At 40.8% G+C, this 26,900-nt stretch overlaps 1 protein-coding gene across 1 annotated transcript in view; it reads left to right on the top strand.

Moving 5' to 3' along the window:
- The window catches only part of PRKCZ (protein kinase C zeta), a 4,411,399-nt gene that overhangs the window by 1,169,382 nt on the left and 3,215,117 nt on the right, over window positions 1-26,900 (top strand). The window lies entirely within an intron of this gene.

Here is a 26,900-nt window from a genome sequence, read left to right as displayed (position 1 = left end):
AAATCGCCTTATGGCAGACACTCAGCATGGCTTCCGTCCTCATCACAGCACTACTTCAGCCCTCCTAGCCTTTACTAACACCATAAACCATAATCGCAACAATAATTATATATCCTCAGCCCTCTTTTTGGATCTTTCAAAGGCATTCGATATGGTTGATCACCAACTTTTAATCCACACCCTGCAAACATTCTGTCTAGATACTGGAGCCCTCCAGTGGTTTCAATCTTACCTGAATGGTCGACAGCAGGCTGTCCTCTGGCAGAACAAACTCTCTAACCTTCTACCTAACACCCTCGGAGTACCACAAGGCTCTATACTAGGGCTCTTGCTGTTCTCCATCTTCATTAACAACCTTTATACTGTCATCCCAAAAGTCAGCTGTATCCAATATGCTGATGACTCTACTCTGATTTGCTCAGCCACATCTCCACATCGTCTGATCCTAAATCCCAAAAAAACTAAAATGCTGTTATTTTCACCAACACATAGGTCTACCGCTTTCACCTTTACCATAAAATCAAATGATGGCACAATAATCTCCCCTGACCCATCTACAAAACTATTAGGTGTCATCATAGACAATAATCTCAAATTTGACCTACATGTTAACCAAACTATCAAAACCATCAATAAAAACTAGGGTCACTTTACAGAATAAAAGCCTTCCTAACCCCTCCAGCTAAAATTGCCATAGCTCGCTCTCACCTTCTTTCAACCCTTCTGTATGCATCCCTCTACTCGAATTTGAACAAGACTGTCCTTAACAAACTCTCAATGTGCTACAACCACATTGCCAGGTTTGCCACTGGGCTGCCTTTTAGGACACATCATTGCATCAATCTAAATCAGCTTGGTTGGCTTGAACTACCCAGCCTAATCCAGTATAACCAGCTGATTATGGCCTATAAAATCCTCTATAATCCGGACAATACTGCACTTAAAAATATTATCACCCCCTATAACAATCCTAGACCGCTTTGATCCTCTAACAAACTACTAATTCAGACTAGCAAAATTAATAACACAGCCGGTGATTCTCTCTTTGCAAACTCTGTAAGTAGATCCTGGAACTCTCTTCCAGCTGATATTACCTTACTTTCCACCTTAGGTCAATTTAAAACTAGACTCAAACAACATTTGTCACTTAACTGGCTATGTCAGTGTATCAAGCCTGGCTAACTCAAGTGTGTAAAAATGTGTTAACTAGTTTACTGTGTAATTTAATTTAATCCTGACTTGTGCTCAGGACTAACTGTAACCTGTGGAACTTGTTTAACTTGCTTACTTATGTAATCTCTGTAAATAGTCTGTTTGTAATATGTAATGCTGGTATTATGTAATGCTGTATCTGCTTACCCTTGGAGCTTTTCTCCCCGGGCCTCCGCTGAAAATGGACATGCATCCAGTCGGACTATCCCGGTCAACAAATGTAAAATAAAAATAAAAAATAAACAGAAAAAGAAGAGTGAGTCTTCATATTCTGTAGCTTTCCTACATTACCATCCTTTGGAGAAGCTGTTTTAGATTTAAGAAAGACATAATGGATTGGCTTATGATCCCTATTCACTTCCCCTCAGAAACATTCTAATGAGCCTGGGGAGGAATGATGAAGAGCCTTGGTTAATTGCCTGTGTAAAACTATTTATTATGTATGTACTGAAAAATATAGTAGAACCAAACCACAGCCGGTATCCAGAAAAAAGACACTTTTAATGGTGAGCATTTTACCGCTTCATCAGACAATACAACATCGCTTTACTTTGGTATTTAAAATATATTGCAACCAATAAAAACTCCTATGTAATTAACAATCAATTAAAAGCATTAAAAGACAATTAAAATGTAAAACCATAGATACAAATTGACATCTTACTAAGTTCCTTGCCTGTAAAACAGGTTTTATGGAGGCCTCATCGTTGAACCCCTTCCCCATTGTAGCTCTCATCCTAATTATCCATTCTAGTTCAGCTACTTCTGTCCTGTTGGAAACATCTCCAGACTAGCACCCCCATCCTTACCCCCCCACCTAGACTCTTAACCCAACTTTACTACCACCACTACTAACCACAGTCAGAATGTTGTTCTGTCTGATGAAGCGGCAAAACTTGTCGCAAAAACGCTCACCATTAAAAGTTTCTTCTTTCTGGATACTGGCTGTAGTTTGGTTCTGCTATATTTTTCAGTACATTGGCTTTTATCGTTTGGTGGAACCATTTGCCTGCACCACATTCTGCTTTCTTTTTGTTATTTATTATGTATGCTGTCGTAGCTGCCTAGAAACACAAACTCTACTACACTGACTCTCAAGAGAGCACACATTCTTTGTAAGCCTCCAATAGAATGAGAGATCCTGACCAAACATCCTTGAACCAACTTCTGTGTGACTCCTTTATTTTAGTAGAGGACCCAAGGCCGACAGCACTTCAATATGTTGTTGGCAGACAAGATGCCTAAAAACTTTTGTCTTAGCCACTTTGTAGCCGAAGTCACTAACCTCTCTTTCCCTTTTTGTCTGTCAGCTGCTCATGCTTCAGTTCTGTCCAACTGGTCATGTACTGGAAAAGCCTTCTCCTGTTCGTGAATTAGGACTTAAAGAAAATGTGGTCAGGACCCTACGTGCATCTGCCTTCCAAACTGTTGTGCTGACACTAGTCATATGCTTTATCAGGATAGCCTGTCAGAGGTTGTTTTCCATATGGAGGAGTTTAGGCAGCCCTTCCTGGCAACCCATTTAAAGGAGGAGGTTTTGTTCTATTCACATTCTCATGACTTGGCAAGTGCCCTCTTAAAGTGGAAACCTGGCCCCGTTCCATTGCAGAAGACCTCTGTGAATACCGTTCGGTCCAGTTGAGCTTTTGTTGTAGGCTTAGCAGAAGGGAAGGATTGTCATGATCTGAGAAAAGAACAAAAAAACAAGTAAATCGCAAAAATGCATTTTCTCAGGGACTGAAAATTACTGAATTCCCAAACACAGAAATAGTGTCAAACAACTTTATTCCCATAGGTTCATAGATTAGTACTAGGCTAACTGCCCTTGTGGCACATTTTTTTAAGGCTAGCCAATTATCCCATGTGAGAATCAAACCTTTCACCTTGTGTCTGCAAAGTAAACACCTTAACCATTCTGCTATCCTCCCACCCCTTCATCTAGAATGTCTTAAAAGAACTTAAACTTAAATGTCACGTGGTCTTGACCCCCCCACTGTGATGGCCAAGTCATCTATGAGAGTAACAACAATCTGGCCTAACAATCTCAGTCCTTAACTACATTGTAATACTACTCATAGGATGCAGTGCTCTAAGGCTGCCCCATCTTGCAGACTTTGAGAGCCATCTCCAAGGAGCAGGAGGTTCTAACCATGACACAGCTGCTTAGATTCTTCTCATTCTTCTCATTTAGGGTTCTTTTGGAGAGGAAGTCTTATCTGCATAGCTGCTAGGATAGGCTTGGATTCTACTCCTCAAGAGAGTTATAGAAGCTCTTTCATCAGTTTGATAGTGACCAAGGGTTCTGTTCCAGCTTTCTAGAACTGTAGGAAATGGAATATTTCCAACCCATCTTGGAACTTGGCACCTTCAGCAAGCATATCTGGTATACCATATTCTGTATGGTATCTCTGTTTTTTAATTTCTACAGATGTTTAGTATCTGTGATACTTTGACAAGAATGGACCCCATTCCTAAATCAGGATATAGTTAAAGTTCATGAAATTAGCACTACTTAAGTCTTTCATGTTTACTAGTAGTGCTGTTCATAGCACCCACAGTGTCTCCCAGAATTGCTTCCTTCTGCATTTCATATGGTATTGCATATGCTTTAACATAATTAAGTATGCTTATTTTTTTATGGGCCCTGTTACTCCTACAACTATTGTATTTCTGTATCGTCTCCATTCTAAAATAGTTCAGCAATTTAGGCTTGTTTTCCTCATAATTTAGATCTTTTACTATATTTGGTTTGGATGATGTCATCAGATAGGTTGCAGACCTGTACATGTAGTCAATTTCAGAGAAACCTAAGCCTCTGTCAGAGTGAGGAGTTAAATAATCTAGCAATGCATGTTAAGTGGGATCCTATTATAATGACAAAAACTCATTTTGTCGAATGCGTTTTCAGCGACACCTAAAGAGCGAACAGGCAAAACAGCGAAGCGGCTGTTCTGCAAATTCTTTCCCAGGGAAAGAAGTCGCTTGACCGCTTTGTTGCTTTGCCGTGTTCTGCACTGTAGTGTGGTCCCTTGTCCAGTATAGCTCCCGAGCATAAATGTGCAACAGTTACTGACCTTAGGGTGCAGGTTAAGGTAAGTGCATATGTGTGAAAGTGTTTACTGTTTTTTTTTTTTTTTTTGCGTTAGACGTACGGTTTAGTTAAGTGTATATGTGTTTTAAGCTGTTTACTTTTGTTTTGGGGGGTAGAATTAGGGTTAAAGTAAGTGTGTATGTGTTTGGAACTGTTTACGTAAATGTGCAACAACAGTTACTGACTTTAGGGTTAGGGTGCAAGTTAAGGTAAGTGCATATGTTTTAAAATGTTTACTTTTTTTTTTTCGTTAGATGTATGGTTGAGTTACGTGCATATGTGTTTTTATCTGTTTACTTTTGGGGGGGGTAGAATTAGGGTTAAGGTACATGTGTATGTGTTTGGAAGTGTTTACTGTTTTGTACTTTTTATTGGTTGGAACAATGATTTCTTTCCCCTAGGAAAGAAATCGCTGTTCTGAGGGGTCGACATTTTCAGCTTTCGCTGAAAAAGGGTAGATGAAACATCGTTCGCTGTTTTAAGTGTTCGATGATTTAATATAGACCCTGATAAGCATGGTACACTTTTCTTGTCATCCTTTCCAAATGATCCAACCTTTTTGAGGTCAGTCAGTCATGCCAAAAATGTTTGTATAGGTAATATAAGCTGATTTACAGTTTGAAATTTGTTCCTAAATGTCAAGGTAGTTTTTAATATTAGTTTTAGTGTTCTAGAATATTTCTTACTCAGCCTTGTTCTAATTTGTTAATAATGCATTGCTGACCATTCCTCTGTTCCCAGATATGTGTAAAATCCTTCTTGTTCAGGTTCTTGCATTTGTCTCCCATGCTGACATTTTCTTGATGTAGTTTTCCTATTTGTGGATTTTTTTTTTTTGCAAATGTATATACCAAAAAAGTTATTTCTATGTTTGTCTGATTAGTTATACAGTTTTAAATCACCCACAGAAAGTAAGTAAGATGCCATATTGGGATGTTTTCTGCAAGTCAGATTGAAACTAGTTACTACTCTCAAATCTCATAATAAATCAGGTGACTCCTTATTTGCAAACACTGTCGGATCATATTGGAATAAACTTCCCACAGAACTGACCTCCCTAGGCTCATGTCACCTTTTCAAAAAACAGATTAGAAATCATTTACAAAATCACTGGCTATGCCCATGCTCCAATCCCGACTGAGCTCAGCAAATATGTTACCCTCTCCAGTCCCCTCCTTTGTACTTCCACTTTTTTGCTCAACTTCTGATTGACATCCCTTCTGACCATCTGCTTTCTTTCTCTTGCTTCTTTTATCTGACTTCCTATATCCTTCTACCTTATGCTTTCATCACTACCTTTTGATCACCCTCTCTTCTCTTACTGGCTACTCCTAGGCTATACTATGCCCTTAATATTAGTACCAAACTCAACCTGTACTTTTCCACTTTCTGCTTACTTCATTTCTGCTTTTTTTTTCTCTCAAACTACATAATAACTGTTCCACTACCTGCTTTCATAGTTAACACTGTATATTAAATTGTATCTTGCTTTTTGCCAATGTTTGATTGTTGTTTTGATTAGTGATTTTTAAACTGTAAATTTTATATTATGATACTGGAGCTTTTCTCCTCAGCCCTCAGCTGAAAATGGACATACATCCAGCCAGACTAGCCCAGTAACACTGTATATGCAATTGTACTTTGCTTTTTTTTCATTTGTTTCATTGTTAGTTTATTAGTGATTTTTTAAACTGTAACGTTATAGTATGATTGTGGAGCTTTTCTCCTCGGGCCTCTGCTGAAAATGGACATGTATCCAGCCAGACTAGCCCGGTTAACAAATGTAAAATAAATAAATAAAATAAAAAATAAAAAAACTGTTGCTTAATATAGCCAGTAAACAGCTTAATGGGTTAAAGGCAAGGCAAAACAGTAATGGTGACAAAAGGTTGCCTTGGAATAACAATGGAACAGTAATTTGCTCTTTGTCATGGAGTATTTATAAAGTGGAGTATTTATAAAGTGGTTTGCCACTGTTTCATAGTAGCTGCTGTGTAATTTAGCAATGTATATTGCAGAGCCGTAGCTAGTTCATCTGGTTTCTTGGGCAGTTCCACAAACTGGTGCCGCCCACCCCAAAGTTGAGGACCAAAAAAAAAGGCCTTTCTGAACTGTGACTGTAGTAAGGTCTTTGCTACATTTATTGCAAGTTCATTGCTACAGTTGTTAAAGTGCTTAACTTCTAAGTACAACAACAAATGCAGTATCAGCATTCATATAAAAAGCTGCTTTATCATCAGGGGCTTCCTAAATGAGCACTAGTACTGCACTAGTGCCGTATCAACAACTGTCAGTCACCCCCCCAACAGCTTACACCTACTTCAGCGACCCCCTTTGTCACACCCTAGTTACAGCTCTTGTGTATTTCTAGTTATACATCTTCTAAACATTATGTAATCCATGTATGTGCAAGACTTGTCAAATGCTTTTTTTGTCATCTGACCATGCTGTAATGTTTTAGTCCTCCCTGTGTGCAGAATTCTTGTACATTTGTATTATGTTGTTTTTGTTTTATTATTTCTAATACTGTACATATCCTGTAAATATTTATAGCCTGCTTTGATTACCTTCTATATAGTCTTAATAGCTTTCACTATCGTGTATTTTTTCATTGTACTGCATAAATAGCATCTAAAAAATAATAAATAAAAAAATAATCCAAAAAATTTAAATTTCTGTTTAAAAGTTTTAAATGCCATTTTGGTCTGTGTCATGGCTGAAAATAGGCTGTGAATCAGCCCACCAGCTTGGTTAACAAAGTTAATAAATAAAGATTTTGCCCTTTTTTTACATTTTCTGTTATGTCTTTGTTTAGTAATAATTGCTTATACCAAAATTTGAATGTTCTATTTTGTCATCTGTCTCCATTCACCATACAACACAGATGAGAGCCTTCTGTGATGAACCCTCAATTGAGTGTCCTAGGAGCTTTTGAGCTTGCTAATCCATCCGACTGAAAAAAATGTTACAAGGATTATATTAACTGTTCTTTTGGAAGTTTTGTGATGATTCACTAAACACTTAGGGGCAGCTGGGAATTTAGGCTAGGCTACTCATTGGTTTCCTGGTCTACAAGCATAGTAACTACCTATGAATCTGTCGACCACATGGCGTCAAGTGTTTCATTTTTTGTTTTTGTTTTTCTTTTCAACACTTGCATTAGGTGACATAGTTGCAGAACTAGAGCAAATATTCTTGGCATGACAAAAAAGTAAAGAAATTAAAAAGACAAATTCCAGTGTTCTTTACACTAATATAACAGCTGTATGTGATAAGCTTTTGGTGGGGTCTTCAGAAACTTAGCACACTATGGAAATTCTCTCTACATTTTTGCAAGTAAAAGTGCAGAAGCATAAATAAGTTTATCAGGAAGGTATGTGCTATCTTGAGGTTTATCAGGAAGGCATAGAATGTCATTTATAGGTGAGTTTACTGTTTTTCCAAGAAAAAGGAAATTATGCTTACTTTTCCTAGTGGAAGTGTTGTGATTCTCTCAAGGGCTGCAATCCTTGACAGAGACCAGGAACTTCAACCTAGCTGCAGATACAAGGGTACGTATTTGCCAATTTGTCCCTGACTGGTCCACTCTGATGTCGTGTTAGGGGTGTGGGAGTACGTCAGAAGGTAGCATATAAACAGAAATTCTGAACTGCTTGACCCTTCCCAGCTGTTGAATGAGCCACTCACTGTGGATACAGCCAACCAATGTGGGGAAGTGACTGGAACAGAGGGCAAAGAAGTGGCTTGATGGTCTGGATAGGGAGGGCTAAAAAGAAGTAAATAGATCCATTAGGAGACCTTAATTACAGACATGCAAATGCTGAAGTTAATAAATTGGCTTTATCCAGCCTAGCAAGAAATGTAATCTAATCCATATTCTGTTCTTGAAAGTATTGGGCTCACACTTGATTCAAATAATTTTAGCTCACAGTAAGACCTTAAGGCAGGAATAAAGCATACCGGTGAAGGGTTCCCAACAATGTGGTAGAAAGTGGTGTAGGCACTGGCAGGCAAATGACTATGACATAGTACTAAAACAGATGTTTTTTGTAGAAATGTGGCATGAAAACTACAAGAAACTTGGCAGTCTGTAATTCCTTATTTGACTGGCAAATGCATTTTGTAAAGCTGCTGTTTAACTTCTACAGGTATATGTTAAAATATGTACTATATATACAGTTTTACTGGTTTTCTCATAACCTAGAAATTATTTTAACTGTTTAACACAAACCTGACTCATCTGGCATGTTCTTCATGTTTCACTGTTGCAGTCATTACATTTGGGTTATCTGCTTCCAGGTAGCCCTCAGTCGGCCTGATTAACAAAGTCTTGGGTCCTGTGTCAGTTGCTGTCCCTTCTTCCATGGCATCAGGTCATCAGGGGTATAAAACATGCAGCCGACGCCCTTACATCTGTCTTTCTTGCTGTGCAGTGCCCGAAGCAGAAGCAGTTTGCAAGTGCCAGTCAGCTGACTCCTGAAATTTTTGTTTTCGAGTTTCAGAACCGAAGTCTTCAACTAAAGCTAAGTACCCGTTGGGGAAAGTTTTTCTTGCTCCTTACCGATGTCAGTAAAAGTTAATAATTGCATTACTTGTGGAAAGCAAATACCTCATAAAGATTTTCATTCGTACTGTATTCCTTGCCTAGGCCATGACCATGATGTACCTTGCTGTCAGTTTTGTACTTTAATCAGCGCACTGTCCGTCGTCTGTATATTTTCATCTCTAAATATTTCGGTTCTCTGTTTGATTGTCCAAAAATGTCGTCGGTTAGCCATCCGACTACCGGGATTCTGAAAAAAATGCAAAGATAAAGACAGAGACAGGCCGCCGAGGTCCAAAACTGCTGATGATGCTTCTCATAAGCTAGTCGCCAGTTCGCCGGTACTCAGTGAGGAGCTTTCTCAGCTCCTGATACCCACTACTTCTATTTCGCAGGCCCCTACTGAGACCCATTCGGTGTCCGGTATGCCACGAGATGCTTCAACTATGGAACCTGCAGATGTACCTTGAATGGGTCCAGAGCCGCTGTACAAGCACTGGCTTCTGAGGGTGTATTCAGGCCTACGGACTTGCATATTAAACCAACGCCTCCTTCTTTACTTAGGCCTAAATCTCGATCCATGCCTAAAAAACTGACACCCAGGTCACATGCTCAGGCCTGTATGCCTAAAAAACAAATGATAAGAATGGCTGAAGATCTAATAATTCTAATCAGGGGTAGCCAGCCCCCCCCCCCCCCCCTCTAAAAGGCCTAGGACTGAAGTTGATTATGAATCTTCTGATCAGGATTCTGTTTTTTCTGATTCTTCTGATGATCTGGATTTGCTCTTATCTACTTATGAAGTTTCTGATGCAGAGGACTCCATTCCCTCTGCTTTCCCTCCTGAGTATTTTTCTTTTGCGGAAACCTTACATACTCTAAGGGAGCATTTCCACTGGGAAAGCCAGGATTTTTCTGATTCAAAAAAGAGGCTTAGTGATTTCCTTCTCCTACCTCAGCATAGGCCTTTAGTTATTCCTCCTGTAATAGATATTGTTGATGATGCTTTTTTGGAATCTAGTTTGGCCCCTGATTCCCTGCCCCCTGCTCCCATAAAACCTGACAGATACTACAGGGTCCCTGAGTCCCACAAGTTCCATTTTAAAAATCCTATTGCAGATCCAGAGACTATTTCACAGGGGCTCAAGGGCATTAAGGCTTCTACTGCTAATAATCCTACCCCTTCTGATAGAGACTCCAGGGTGCTGGATTGATGGAGTAAGAAGGTTTACACTTCTGCATCCTTGGCCATTAGGGCTTTAAACTGCCAGTTTCATATGTTAAAGTATCAGCAACATGTTATTGGACTGCTTAAACAGAAAATGAAGACCGAAAAAAGAAAACTAATAGGCAGAAACACGGTATAGTCCACTGATACGAATTTTATTGTGTAAGCGCTTTCATGCACATAACTCCGTGCACTTCTTCAGACACCATATTCTGTACAAAGACTGCTTTTATACCAGCACAATTAAAACATAATTAATCACTATGAAATCCTTAATTGGTAATTAAAGGAAACATTGTTCCGAATCCAAGCACAATAAATACTTATAATCAACAAGTAATACGTCCTAAAAAATATTGAATCGTCGCCTATACATAATTCACTATGATTAAAAAAGCTAAAAACAATTAAATAGATACATGTTCATAGCAGAAAAATAGAAAAAAACATCATATACATATTATACAATATGCACTGTTTGAACCATTAGATACTACCAATAAACTATCGTTCCAATGCCTTAAGTTTAAGCAGACATTTGATGGAGCAAGCCTCGTTAATACCAGGATAGGCATAAGCGTTTGTTTTCAACTGCCATAACAATTCCTGCTCCTCTAATTTCAAATGCCAAGGTCCTCCCCTGGGATTTCTATGCACCTGTTGCACTACCATGAACTTAAACGTATGTGTATCATGTTCTAATATGTGTTTTTGCCTATTAGTTTTCTTTTTTCAGTCTTAGTTTTGTTTCGTTTGTATTTTTAAACAGAAAATTATGTTGATTCCTGACTGTGCGGAAAATAAAGAATTACAGGATTTAATGCATTCTGCTGATCAAGTTGGAAAACATACTTTGCAATGTGGTTTTGATTCATTAGAGGCCTCTTGCAGGGCTGCTGTTACTGGGTCTGTGCTCAGAAGGCATGCTTGGCTTAAGGAGCGATCTTTGCCTGATCATGTTAAAGCTAAATTATTGGATGCTCCTTTAAATCAGGACTGCCTGTTTGGCAACAAGGCTGAGGAAGTTCTTAAAAAGATGGAAGATAAAGCTAAATCTAAGCAAACTGTTAAAAGATTTTTTACAAGTTCAGCCTCCTAGATTTAGTAGGCACTGGCCCTCTAAGACGTGGTCCTTTTCAGCCCCTTCCAGGTCTTCTGAAGCCAAACCCAGACACAGCAAAAACCCCAGGTTTCAGTCACAGGGGACACACAGAACTAAGCAATGGGGGGCCTCCACTTCCAAATCTGGGAATAATAAGGCTCCCCTATGGTAAACTGTCTCAATGACTTCCTTTTAAAATTTCCAAGCACTTATCAACTGACTGCCCCTTTGGGGGGAAAGATTGCTCTTTGTGCAAAGAATTGGGAACTCATTACCCAGGACAAATGGGTTTTAAATATAGTGTCCCAGGGAGACAGATTTCACTTCCACATGTTGCCAACATCAAGCGGGTGGCCAGACTTACCCCCAAATCAGTGGACAGAGGCCCAAAAACAAGTACTTTCTCTCTTAAGCATGGGGGCTATTCAACTGGTACCAGAAGAGGAAAAGGGACAAGGTTTCTACTCAAGACTTTTCCTGGTACCCAGAAAAGACAATTCATGACATCCTACCCTGGACCGGTCTACTCTAAACACCTTTTTGGAGTTTCCAAAATTCAAGATGCTGACTCTTCACCAATTACTTCCTATGCTAGGCAAAGATGGCTGGTTGGCAACACTAGATTTAAAAGAAGTATACTTGCACATCCCAATCAGGGAATCTTGCGGAAGATACCTATGATTCAAAGCAGGCTACAAGCACTATCAGTTTTCTGCACTGCCCTTTGACTTATCAACTGCTTCCAGGGTATTCACAAAGTGCCTAGCTCCAGTTATTGCATTTTGCAAGCAAAGGAATATTCAGATATACTCATACCTGGATGATTGTCTAATTCAGGCAGAAAGCCAGGACATACTTTTGAATCATCTGGCCTTTGTACAAAGGGTACTAACTTGTCTAGGGTACACCATAAACGAAAAGAAATCACACCTGGTACCCTGTCAACAAATTATATTCCTGGGAGCAAGCTTGAATACAACTTCCCAGATGGCTTACCTCACGCCAGAGAAACAAATTAATTTGACAACCTACTTCAAAAAGTGGCCACAAAAACCCTGCTATCTGCAAGACAAATACTGCAAGTTTTGGGTTCATGGCCTCCTGCATTCTTCTAATTCCATATGCAAGACTGCCTATGAGGAAACTACAGTGGTATCTAAAAAGCCTATAGTGTAAAAATTCTCAAGACCTAGAAACAATGATTCCTATCATACATTGCCTACGCCTAGAGTTCCTTTGGCAGGCAGAGGTCAGCCACCAAAACAAGGGACTACCTTTTACACCACCCCCTGCTACCCAAACCCTAACAACAGACTATGCATGGGGGGCTCACGTGGCAGGGAAGTGCATTCAGGGCAAATGGAACCCAAGTCAAATGCACCTGCATATCAATCAAAAAGAAATGTTAGCTGTACAGAATGCTTTGATAGCCTTCAAGGACCACATTCTATCCAGGACAACTAATGGTAAAGATGGACAACACCACTGTTATGTGGTACATAAACAAGCAGGGCGTACACAGTCTTACTCCCCTTGCAGACTAGCCATGGCATTGTGGAACACAGCCTTGAGCTACCAAGTGCACCTACAAGCTCACTTCCTGTCAGGAAAATTAAATACACTGGCAGACGGACTAAGCAGAAACCTCATGGACCCACAAGAGTGGAAACTGGAACCAAAGATTTTCAACATGTTGACAAGCAAATGGGGGAGCCCAGATATAGACCTGTTTGCCTCTCCCCAGAACTACCAATTGGACAAAATTTGCACAAGGACTCCCCACAAACAAGCCTGGAAAGGTGATGCCCTGTCCTTCAGCTGGAAAAACCTATCAGTTTATGTCTTCCCCCCTCTGCCTCTGCTCTCCAAAGTACTACTAAAAATCAAACAGGACAAACCAAGGATGATTTTGATTGCTCCAGACTGGCCGCGCCGACACTGGTACCCCCTCCTGCGCAGTGTGTCATGGTTATCTCCATGGCACCTGCCTCAGACTCCTTCCCTGCTGTCTCAGCAGGAGAACCAGATTCTGCACCCTCAGCTTCTAACACTGAACCTTGCAGCCTGGCTAATTATTTAATCTCTCTTTTACCATCCCTCAGCAAACCTGTGATGGATATCATTTTAGAGGCAAGGAGGCCTAGTACTAGAAAATCTTATGCTGAAAAATGGAAAAGATTCTGTGCCTGGGACCAGTCTCAAGGGATGAGCACAGCAGCACCCAATTTACCTCAGATTTTACAATACTTAACTGAGATGCTTCACAAGGGCCTGTCTTTTTCCTCCATTAAAATCCACGCCTCAGCCATTTCAGCTCATTATAACACAGAACCTCCCCTCTTCTCTCATCCACTGCTCAAGCAGTTCCTCAGAGGGGCCAAAAATTTGATACCACCTAGGAGAGCTCCAACCCCAGCCTGGGACCTTAACTTTGTCTTGGAGAAACTCACTCTACATCCTTTCGAGCCATCTGCTACTACAGACTTAAAATTTCTTTCTTGGAGAACAGCTTTCCTTTTAGCAATCACCTCAGCTAGAAGGGTATCTGAATTACAGGCCCTTATGGCAATGGATCCTTTCATCATCTTTCATGTGGACAGGGTGTCCCTCAGAACCAATCCATCCTTCATGCCCAAGGTGGTATCCAGTGTGGCTCTTAATCAGTCCATTAATTTACCAACCTTCTTTCCCAATCCACAGAATAAAGGGGAACGGATACTGCATTCCTTAGATGTGCACAGACAGCTTAGATTCTACTTGGACAGGACTAAACCTCAAAGGAAATCTGAACAACTGCTGGTGGCATTTGCTGCAGGGGCAGAGGGGAAGGCTATTTCAAAGCAAACCATTTCTAAATGGATAAGCCATTGCATTCATTTCTGCTATAAGCACAATCGGAAACCTATCCCCCAGGGGATCAAACCTCACTCCACTAGGGCTGCATCTACCTCTACAGCCTTTCTCAGAGGCGTCCCTACCAGGGACATCCTAGAAGCTGCTACCTGGAGTTCTGTACATACTTTCACCAAGCATTATCATTTGCCAATTTTCTCTAAATCCAGAGCTGGCTTTGCCACTGCAGTCTTGCTGGGCCTTATAGCTGGCAGTAATGCTATCTAAATTCCTCCTCCCAACCATAACTTTGGGAATCTACCCAAATGAAATGACTGCAACAGTGAAACGCAAAGAACATAGTACAGTTGTGTACACTTACCATAAATGTAGATGTTAGAGTGTATTCAGTGTTGCAGTCCTGGTTACCCTCCCTCCAGCCCCCTAACTTCTTTTGGCTATACCTTTTACTTTCTTTTACTATGCTTAAAAGCCTTTTTGGTGTATTTGCTTTTTTGTTGGAGGTATATCTTTGTACTTTTATATTTAATTGCTTCCCATTAGGGGGGGCACCTGACATCTAGGGCAAGAAAAACTGATGTAAGGGCGTCGGCTGCATGTTTTATACCCCTGATAACCTGACGTCATGGAAGAAGGGACAGCAACCAATGCAGGACCCAAGACTTTGTTAATCAGGCCGACTGAGGGCTACCTGCAAGTAGATAACCCAAATGTAATGACTGCAACAGTGAATACACTCGAAAATCTACATTTCTGGTAAGTGTGCACAACTGTACTGTCTTTCTCTTGTGTCAGCCTGGTTTCATTTTCAAACTGACAGGTAGTCTGAATTATCTTTAAGCACTGTCATTTTTCACATCTAATACACTATGATCCTCCAAGTACAAAAATACAGTTCTAATAAAACGTTTTTTTCTTTTTTTCATGATGTTTGGAATAATGGTGGCTAGTTCAGATAAATGAGGTTCATTAATCTGGCTTTCTTTTTTACCAGTTGTACTGAGCTACAGTAAGTATGAGAAATTGCAGTAATCATTAAAAATGCAGCAGCCTCTTTTGAGAATTCACTTAGGCACCAATTAAAACGAGTGGTAAAGAATTTCCAGTTTTAAAAAGGGCTGCTGTGAACTATTCTCAGTGCTTGTATCAGAACGTGATCGCTGAAGTGTGTGTTACAACATCTAAATGAGGGTTTAAAGCAAGAAGCACAGGGCTAGCCAAAATGTTAATGTGAATAACTGTTGATACTGTCCAGCTTACAGCTTAGTTCAAGAACAGTACATGATTTGGCACTTAGTGGAAACTAAGTAGGTGTCACTTAGGCTGTGAAGGCTTATAACAAGAAATTGTTACAACAAATTCACTGGCACCCATCTCTATTGAAGAGCTAATTGTTGAATAACGTTTCCACTCCGATTGTTTCTAGTTTGCAGTTATCTCTTGGACTGTGCAGTGTCATTACTGCAGCTGGATATACCTATTGTTGCCAGTTTTTGTTTTGTTAACGAAAGTTGAGTTAGCCAGTGTGTGCTTTGCTCCTCACTTGGCATCATTGTTTTTCAGTTTTACATAATGTGCATTCTAAATTTTGTTAGCTATGGTTTAGATATTTTTTTTTCAAGAGTCATTTGTGAGTTGTTCCTTGTAACAGTCTTTGGCAGTCATTATGAAACTGTGTTTGTTTTCTTTGTACATAAAGATTGTGTACAAAGGAGAGAAGCAAAATTCTACATCCACAGTCCTTTTCCTCCCTTTTTTTTTTAATTTCTCCAAGTCTTTTGGGTTTCTAATACCATGAAGGGAATGGACCTCATTCTTAAGTCAAAGTAGGATTAAAGTTCATGAAATTAGTATTATTTCAGTCTTTGATGTCAGCCAGAAGTGCTCTTCACAGCATACACAATGTGCCCAGTAATGATTCCTTCTGCAATTCATACAGGGTCACATATCTAAATATGATTGTAGATTGTTTTTTATAAGACCCATTGCTCCTACTACTATTGGATCTGTCTAGGTGTCTTTCTTCTACATTGCTCTCATTTCTGCCTGCAAATCCTGATATTTTATTACTTTGTCTCTCTCTCTCTCTCTACACAAGATACTGTAGTCACTGGGTGTGACGATTTCAATGATCAATGCTACTTTTGTCTTCTTTCATGGACCACTATATCCAGCATCTGTCTTTTGAACTGTTGGTAATGGGTGATCCCATGTGATGTAGATTTCATTATTTTCTATGATGCTTTGTGGCTCGTGTTTTCAGTGTTTTTCAGCCTCTTCAATACTATAATGTTTGCAGAATCCCCAGTGCAACAGTCTTGCCAAATTGTTATGCCTTTCAGTATACAGTCCTTGTGCCATTAGTATGTCACAACCAGCAATGAGGTGTGCAACTGTTTCCAGTTCTCTTTTACAAAACCTACATTTGTCTGTTTCTCCCACATGTTCAATGGACTTTGTAAACCAACGTGGGTCGTGAATATTAACCTTTCATCTCTTGGTTTGAATTTGCCTCTTCTTAACCATTCCTGCGTTTGAACCTGATCAACATGAGGTTTTTCCAGAAGTTTTCTATACTTACGACTATATTTATGCATTTTCCACATTTCTTGCCTTCTCATCTAGTCCTTCACCCTATATTATTTCTTTTGTTTTTTTGGCACATTCAGTTGCTGTCTGATTTTTATCTACTTCTGGTTTGATTTCCATTCCTGCTTGATGCTGATATGCTTCTGCTAGACTAAGCATGGAAGTCCTCTTAGATTTATTCTCCTCATGTTTCAGAATGTTCACTACATTTGTGTCTGTGAGGTCAGCAGGTATGTGTGCAGTCTTCCTTTATAATGTTTTTGATGTTTCCTTAGTCTTATGTTTGCCTTAAAAAAAGGCAAAAATAAGACTTAAAATAAGTTTAAATCATCACTGACATTTGAGCCTTTCCTTGAATGTGTCTGTGAAGGAAGTGATCCCTAGCACCATGTTGACGCAATTGCAGAAGCATAAGTCTGTGTTTTCCATCAGTCTAGCCATAAAAGGGGCTTTCTTATAGTTTCATGAGGCATTCCACATTGAGTGGTTTTTAACATTTTCTTTTGGTCTCAAGTTTGTCGAGCTTACACTAACTTGCATAGAGTAATCTAAGAATGCACTGCAGTATTTTCCCCATCTTAATGAATGTAATGCAGTTGTTGAGTTGGTTTGTGTAATTTAGCAGATGAGGGGTGACGACCTCCATATAGTTGTGCACAGGGGCTTGTCCCTTGTACAAAATAATTTTTTGAGTTGTGGTGGATTTTCAGTAAATTTCATGGCATCGAAAAGTTGATGAAGCATGCATGACTCATGTTTGAATTATATGACAGAACTTAGGGAAAACTTTGAATGGCCTTATCTCTTTCTGCCTTTGAGAATTTGTTTTAAAACTAATGTAATACCAACAAAGGTTTCTGTTTCAAGATGCACCTAAGATTCTTAATGTTCTCATAGCAATTTCAGTGCACCAAAACAGTAAATTTGACTGACATGCTTTAGTTGCTCCAAATTGTATTTAATTGAAAGCTTTGACACACATCCGATAACTATTTGAGATTATGCACCTATAAAAACTAAAACAAAGATCCAGGCTAATGAAGTAAAAATGAGGCAGTAATGCTTTCCTACTGAGTAGTGGATGTAGGTTAACATATTGCAGAATAAGGAACATTTCTCAGAAAATAAGAGGAACACCTGCAGAGTGCTAAAGAGAAATAAGAGGAACGTCTGGTATGACAAAATATGGAGCCTGCTCATAATGTAAGTTCATTTCATGAAGGGTCCACATTTCAGGTAAGGGATGCTACCTACCATTTTAAGGTTATTTTTAACTGTGAATCTAAACAAGTTGTCTATTTAGCACAGTGTCAGAAGTGTCCCTGTTTTTATGTTGGAAAAACTGAGCACAAACATAAAGACCGTACCTATGAACATGAATATAGTATTAGATAAATTAATTTTTCTAACGCCTTGGCTAAACATGTGAATGTGAATGAGTATCATTTTTTTTTTAAATATTTGGTCATTGATCCTGTCCCAGTAAAGGTGAGGGGATGGCCTTGGGAACTTTATTTGCAAAAGAAAGAGTTAGTATGGCAATTAATTTTTAATGCCTATTTTTATCCAAGGTTGAATGACTGCTGCAGTGTGAAACCTATTTTAGCATTAAAAACTTTGACTAGCCAGGTAATATTTTAAGTAAGTTTTAACTACTGTTTAGGTTAAAATTAGTTATTTACATAATAAGGTACTTTGGTCTTGTACCTGTGTTTGTTTTATATTTAAAATGTTTAAAAAAATGTTTTAAAGAAAAGGATGGCTGGACCTGTAAGACACTTGAGGTGATATAATTATTTCATCATTGTACTTGAGGCTTTTTAAACAGAGCTGTTACTGTGGTTAGAGTCTGAAGAAGTTGATATATGGTTTAAGTGAACAAAAACACTTATTTTTATTGAAATAAAGTTTATTGAAAGACTGACTAGCTTTTCTGCTGAATGTCATTGCTTTCTAGACTTGTAACAGTATTTTGGATTATTTTGGAAATAGAGTGCCTGAGTAAATATGCAGGAGTTCAGAAACATTGCTGTTCATCAACTGTTTTTGGTAGCAACTCCAGAGCACAAAAACCTTTGAGACAACAACATAAACAACAGAAGGTTAGAAGTATTGTCTGCAAATTTAAGAAGCTTATGACAAGAAAAATAACCAGAGATCCTAGAGAGGTATTAGCCGTATTTTGGAAATGTTATGGTAATAAGCAGAGGGATGTGTTAACAAAAAAACACGTAGAAGTATTTATGGAAGACTTAATTATACCAAGTTTAGAGGAAGGTGAGGCTCAACAGTTAATACCCAACATAGGAAAAGATGAGATAAAAACAGTGATGTACAATCATTCAGCAGGGAGGCTTTCTGAAATAGATGGTATTCCTGTGAAAGTTTGAAAACTGGGAGGAAAGAAGGTGATAAAGGTCTGGAAAGTTTTGTTTAATGGTATTTTAAAAAGGTGGAAGTACAGGTATCTTAGAAGAAAGTTGTGGCTGTATTGTGCAAAGGGGATAAAGGCCCTTCAGACCCAGTTGTGTATAGACCCATTTAAATTTTAAACCATGATTATAAAGTGATTTCTATAATAGTCAAGATAATTACAAAGATGTTGCCAAAATTGATAGATATGGATCATTGTGGCTTTGTGAAAGGGAGACAAGCATTTGATACATTAACAGAACAATGATGGTCCAAAGGGAAGAAGAATATAAGACAATGCCTCTGCTGTTGTTGGGTTTTGATGCAAAGAAAGCAGTCAGTAGAGTCAGCTGGGATTTTATGAGAAAGGCAATGGTAATGTAGCATTTGCATTCCCTGATAGAATAATAAGATTAATTAGGAGGATATATGAAAGTTCAGAGGCAAGAACTAAGGTGGGAGGTTTTCTCTGTCTTGACAAACAATGTTTTAAAAGAGGACTGTGCAAGGGTGTTTAATTTGTTGGCAATTTTTAGCCATGACTCTTACTCAAATAGTAGAAAATACATCATGGGGCCAGATTCATTAAAGCCTACACTAAGTGTACACTGTTCTGAGTGAACAGACAACACAGATATAAAGGACACATTCTGTGATGTCTTTGCACTGGCCCAGTAATCAAGGAGCTTCAATCCTCACCACTAGCACCAGTGAAGGACATCCATATTGGGAAAGATAAGTACACACACACAGTAAAGTACAATTTCCCTTAAGACACACAGAGATCACAGTCAGTCTGAGGATGGTTTCTCACTTTCTCTCCAGATCCCCAATAAGACTCTCCACTGCCACAGCTATAGGGTACAGATCTCAGCCTAGTGGTGAAGCCAAAACCTCCAGCACCCGCTCTGTCCAACCAGTGCTTCATGTCCCTGCCCAAGTAGCTGACACACACACACACACACACACTTTGAGATATGAGTTATATACAAACACACAGACACTCCTGGGGAAGGCTGGCACAGGTTCTCCAGCTATGCCCCCTTCTCTCCAGACTGTAAGGTAGAAATCACTGCCACCAACCACTATTTATCAGCTACTAATATGGCCCTTACCAAAGGGTGTCCAGTTTTACTGTGCAATATTATTATTATCCAGTTAATAAGTGTGTGACAAACAGCAAGGCTATTGGAGTGGCTTTGTACAGTATCATCAAATACATGCAAGTACTCTAGAGCTTAAATTATCTTTACACAAAACAGCCACAGTTGAAAGGTTTAAAAATATTTAATAATAAATAATAAAAACACCAGACAATACTTATTACTGCGACACAATGACATTACAGAGTTCAGAATCACAGGAAATACTTTAAAACAATATTGTAGGATAGTCTGACATAAATATAGAAAACAGCTAGACTAATCTGGCTGTTTCTGTCTGTCTGTAAGAGAAGTCACTGTTCTCAATTCTACTTACATAGAGCAAGCAAGTGCTGGTGAGTGGACGTTCTTACTAGATCCATGTCAAAATACAAAATGCTTAATCTTTCTTTCTGCGAAAGTCTTAAATTGATAATACGCAGTACTGCTCAGTCTTTTTAGATTACATCATTCTTGACATTCTTGACATCTCTGCTGAAGTTTTCCAGGCTCACAGAACTCAAAATTTAATATCTTTGTAATTTTGCACCTGTCAGGAGGCTTGGTGTAACCACATTAGGGGAGATTGTGATCTTTAACTACAGTGAATTTCTTTCCATACAGGTAAGGCTGAAGTTTCTACAGTGCCCACACTATGGCTAGAGATTCCTTTTCTACAGCTGCATAGCATTCCTTCTTGGGTTGGAGCCTACAATTGAGATAAACCACTGGGTGCTCTTCTCCCTCTGAAGAAATCTGGCTAAGTATAGCCCCCACCCCCATGGTTCGAAGCATCCACCTCCACAAAAAAATATTTGCTGTAATCTGGACTGGCTAACACAGGGAGTCCTCCCAAAGCTTCTTTAAGCTTCTGGAATGCCTGCTGACATGCTGTGGTCCATGCTACCTTATCTGGCCTGTTTTTCCTTGTCAGGTCTATGAGGGGAGCAGCTATGGTACTATAACCAGGAACAAACTTTCTGTAGTACCCTGCTGTCCCTAAGAATGCCCTTACCTGCTTTTTGGTAACAGGTGCATGCCTTGCCTGAATGGCTTCCACTTTAGCAGGTTCTGACCTGGTCTTACCACTCCCCACTCTGTGTCCCAGGTAGGAGACCTTTGCCATACCCACCTGACATTTACTGGGCTTAATGGTCAACCCTGCCCTCCGTAGTCTGCATAGCACCTCCCTGACATGCTGATGGTGCTCTTGCCAGGAATGACTGTAGATGGCAATATCATCTAGGTAAGCAAGGGCAAACCCTCCTGCTAGGATATGATCTACCAGCCTCTGGAAAGTCACTGGGTCATTTTTCATCCCATAGGGCATCTTTGTGAACTCATACAAGCCAAAAGGAGTCACAAAGGCTAACCTCTCTCTAGCACTAGGAGTCAAGGGCACCTGCCAGTAATCCTTGGTAAGATCATTGGTGGTAAGATACTTAGCCCCACCCAGCTGCTGTAGGGCTTCATCTGTCCTAGGCATGGGGTAAGCATCTGACTCTGTGTGACTATTTAATTTTCTGCCGTCCACACAGAGCCTGGTGCTGCCATCCTTCTTTGGCACCAGCACCACTGGGGAGCCCCAGGCACTGCTGGACTATTGAATTACCGTAGTTCCAACATTTCCCAGGCTGCTTGCAGCTTGTTGTGTCTGACTGGAATAAGATCCATTACCTGCTGTCCTACAGCACACTCTCTAGCTCGAGCGTTCCTGTCATACCAGATTTTTTCTGCTGTTGGGCTGCTGCCAGGTTTTCCTGGGCCAAGCCCATGAGTTCCCTGAGCCTTGCCCTGAGGTTTAGGACATATGCCACAACAGACTCCTTGTGAAATTCACACTCACCTTCCCACTCATCTCAAATTAAATCTAGAGGCCCTGTCACCCTGTGCCCATACAGCAACTCAAAGGGTGAAAAACCTGTGGATTCCTGGGAACCTCTCTGTAAGCAAACAACAGATGGAGAAAATATTTGTCCCACTCCCTTTTAAACTGGTCTGCAAATGCCCATAGCATGGACTTAAGTGTAGAGTTTAACCTCTCAACAAGACCATTAGACTGGGGATGGTAGGGGGTGGTCTTTAGGTGCTTCACCTCACAGTACTTCCACAGACAAGCCAGCATGTCTGACATGAAATTGGCACCTCTGTCAGTCAGTATTTCTTTTAGGAAACCTACCCTGCTGATAATCTCTAACAAAGCATTTGCCAACTTTTTCTGCCTCAATGGAGGACAGAACCACTGCCTCAGGGTATCTTGTAGCATGATCTACTACCACTAGGATATACTTTTTCCCTGAGGAGCTTGGGGTACTCAGAGGCCCCACAATATCCATAGCTACCCTCTGAAATAGTTCCTGAATCACAGGTAAAGGCATCAAAGGAGCTTTCACCTTGTCTCCTGCCTTGCCTACCTTTTGGCATTGCTCACAGGTCCTGCAGTACCCTGTTACATCTCTGGAAATTCCAGGCCAAGGCCAATAGAAGTTCTGCATAATACGTCTCTTGGTGCGTTTTATGCCCATATGATCTGCAAAGGGGATATCATGGGCTATGGCCAGAAGCACCAGACGGTAGGCTCTGGGCACTACCAACTGCTGTATCCTCTCACCTTCTAGCCCTCCCTCAGGGGTCCACTCTCTGTACAGTAACCCTTTGTCCCAGTATACAGATTCCCCCTTCCCTTTAGAATCAGGTGAGTCACTGGCTAACTGCCTCAGGCTTTTTAATGTAGTGTCTGAGAGCTGAGCCTGTCTCAGCTCTCTTTGTAACCCTTCCCAGCTCCCCTTCCACAGGAAATGTAGCATCCTCTGACAGTGGTGCCTCATTGTTAGCCTGGGTAGTCCTATTCACCTCTACCTTTGCAGCCACTTTGTCCAAGGGGACATCAGAACCCACAAGCAGCTGTGGCTCACCTTCAGTCACACTGCTACAGGGGTAGCTCCCTCCCTGAAGTAACCACCTCACAAGTCCTGACTGTAAGTATGCGGTCTGTCTGGGTCTCCCTCAGACTACCAGACCCACATGCTTGTCTCCAAGCCTGACTTGTATGTAACTGCATAAACACGCGGTACTGCCTTATCAAAATCCTTCCCTATCAGGACATTTGCAGGATGGTAGTTTGGTACCCCTGTTGTCTCAAGACAGCCTACTATTGGCATTTTGTCTTTCCCACTTACTGGCTACCTCACCTTTTGTTCCCCACCTTGCCTCCGTGGACATCTGTATGCCACATGGCCCCACTGGTTGCAGTCAAAACATTTAACCCTGGGCCCTGGATGTGTACCTGGACTAGTGGCTTCCCCTGCTACTGGCAGATTCTGTTGGGGTGGTCTGGGCTGCTCACCTTAGACCTGTGAGCAGCATTGAGGGTCTCTTTCCTGTGCAGGGATGCCCTGCTTGCTAGATATAGGTCTCTCTTCTTCCCCAACTCATCTGCAGTATAGCACTGTCTATAAGCTAACCAGATCCTCATGTCCCGGGCAAAGTGCTAAGGGCTTGTTCCCTCGCCAAAAGGTCTGCCAGCCCTTCAAAAGTGGTGACCTGATATCCACTCACCCACCTATGGAAAAAAGTGCGTAGTTCAGCAACATATTCACGCACACTTTCATCTGCCTTGCGTCTATGCTCACAAAACCTTTTCCTATAAGCTTCAGGTGTTAGCTTAAAAAATTCTAGCAAACAATTCTTAACAGCAGTTTAATTAAAAAAATCATGATCAGATACTTTAAACAACACAGTTACAGCCTTACCATGGAGGTAAGGGGGTCAGGAACTGTACACAGAGCCTTTGGTCAACATCATATTGTTTACATACCCTTTCAAACATATTAATAACACTATCAGAATTATCCCCCTCTGTAAATTGTGGAAGAAATTTACTGACCATTTGTGCTTCTGGGGTCCAGTTACTCCCTTCCCCATTACTTCCATGACTCTAGCAAAGAGTCAGCATTTCCTTTTCATGTTGCCTCTGCCTCTCCTTCTCCTCAGCTTCTATTTCCAAATGCCTGGCCTCCAACTCAGGTCTATTTAGCTCCAGATGGATTTTTAAGTCCTCTGCAGAAAGGTTGAGCTGTCCATTTTCTGAATGTTGTACATCTCCAAGGCCAGTCTGATCATCCTCCTGGTTTCTAATTTCAGGAGCAGCTGTGACCATAGCTGCAATCTTGTCTGCTTTAGTCAGGTTTCCATGCACCAGTCCTTTAGCATGGCACATCTCAGCCAATTGGCTCCTTGTCAGCTTGCCATACGCCTCTGCTGATATGCTTGCCTGCTCTCCCTGACTAACTAAGCTAACAAAAAAAATAAAACAGTTGTGATCTGAACTCTGAATGTTCACTGCGTGGCTGATTTAGAGTCCAGAAACACCTTCAGTGATCACTGTACACAAGCTACAGGAATTCACTATCCACACCACTACAAGCCATTTAGTATGTGATGTGGCTAACTCACCACTATCAACCAATTAATATTTGATCTGGATATCCCACCACTGCCAAACAATTAATATGTGACGCCCATGCACTGGCCCAGGAATAAGGGAACCTCAAGCCTCACCATTAGCACCAGTGAGGGGCGTGCACATTGGGAAAGGATAACAAGTACACACACAGTAAAGTACAATTTCCCTTAAGAGCACGCAGAGATCACAGTCAGTCTGGGGCTGGTTTCTCCCTTTCTCTCCAGATAACCAATTAGACTCCCCACTGCCACAGCTTTAGGGTACAGATCTCAGCTTAGTGGTCAAGCCAAAGACTCCGGCACCCTCTCTGTCCTACCATTGCTTCGTGTCCCTGCCCAAGTAGCTGACACACACACACACACACACACACACACACACACACACACACACACACACACACACATACTTTGAGGTATGAGTTATATACAAACACACAGACACTCCTGGGGAAGGCTGGCACAGGTTCTCCAGCTATGCCCCCTTCTCTCCAGACTATAAGGTAGAAATGTATTTATTTATTTTATTTTATTTTATTTTACATTTGTTGACCGGGATTGTCCAACTGAGCTGAAGAGCCCTTTTTCATCGGAGGCCCGGGAAGAAAAGCTCCCAACATATTATACAATTTTCATTATAAATTAGCATTAAACAGCAATGTTACAGGATTATTACAAGGCTTTAAGTAGCAATACAGTGTTATACAGTGTCAGTAATCAGGAGTATAGCATAACTATTTCAAGATGTATAAAAAGAAATGTCATTAAGATGAGTATAGTTTTTGGTATAAGTGGTTACAAAAACCCAGTTTTATCATGATGTAGTTGCATGAAGGCAAGACAATTACAATAGAATGTTTCTCTGAGGGAATTTGCTTAATAGATTTTAGAAGACAGTAGAAGGAGTAGTCAAGGAAGAGAGAGCTAGTGAGAAGAGTCAGTTAAGGGCAGAAGGTAGATTAAGGTATGAGAAGTAGGGGATGTTAAGGAGGAAGAGTGCAGTGGCAGAACAAGTGACTTTTAAAGTGCTCTTTGGTGGTTGTCTTAAATTGTTTAGGATGTGTAAGGATCTTGATTTCTAGTGGAAGCCTATTCCAGGCAATAGTGGGGTGATAGCTGTACATGTTGCGTCCAAATTTAGACTTGGGTTTGTAGATTTGTAGTAGGTTTTGGTTGAGTTTCGGAGAGGTCTGGAGGGAGAATAATGGGAGATGAGAGGGGATAGTGCTGGGCAGTAGGAAGGCTGGTATAGAATAGAATGGATGATGTTCATCGTGTTACACTGCTACAGTCATTACACTTGGGTTATCCTGCCATCAGGCGGTCCCGCAGTCGGCCAGAGTTCCAAAGTCTTGGTCCGGCGTCAGTTGCTGTCGCCTCCTCCCCGACATCAGTGCAACAGGGGTATATAAGATGCAGCCAACGCCATTTTCTTCAGTCTTTCTTGCCGCGCGGTGCCCGAAGCAAAAGCAGTTCGCAAGTGCCAGTCGGCCGACTCCTGAGATTTTCATTCCGAATCCAGAACTGAAGTCTTCTAAAAAAGCTAAGTACCCCATTAGGGAAACTTTTTCTTGCCTCAGACCGATGTCAGTAAAAGTTAATAACTGTATTTCTTGTGGGAATAAAATACCTCATAAGGATTTCCACTCCTATTGTATTCCATGCCTAGTCCCTGACCACGACATCACTGGTTGTCGGTTTTGTGCTAGGTTTAACAAGCACACTATTAAACGTTGGTTTGATTTTGCCCAACATTATTTTGGTAGAAAATTCAATTATACCATGCCGTCGGAAATTCCGACAACCGCAATGCATAAAAAGCGCAAGGACAGGCAACCGAGGCCCAAAACGGATGACGAGGCCTCTTCTCCGGTTTTCAGCGAGGCGCCTTCGCAGCCCCTGATGACCGCTACCACAGAACCACAGACCGCCTCCGACTCCCACGTGGAGCTGGCTGGGCCTTGGGACGCTCTAGGCCTTCAGTTTACCGATCCTAAACCTACAGAGGAAACCGAAGTAGCTGAGCATTCCACAGCTACAGAGGGTGTTTTCAGACCTACCCAGTTAACTATTAAGCCCTCTGTTAAATCTAAGACACCCTTAAAAGCAAAGAAACAGATGCAACTCTCTCCAGGACAGGCTTCCATGCCTAAGAAACAGATGCTAAAAATGTCCGAGGACCTGATCACTTTGATCAGGGAGTCCCATCCCCCTCCTGATAAAAAGCCCAGGCAGGATGCAGACTATGAATCTTCTGACCATGTGTC

This window comes from Protopterus annectens, chromosome 2.part1, assembly GCF_019279795.1.
Source record: "Protopterus annectens isolate FY-2018-M chromosome 2.part1, PAN1.0, whole genome shotgun sequence".
Lineage (NCBI taxonomy): Eukaryota > Metazoa > Chordata > Ceratodontiformes > Protopteridae > Protopterus > Protopterus annectens.
Note: the sequence above shows the minus strand (reverse complement) of the source record. Positions and strands in the feature narration are given on the sequence as shown.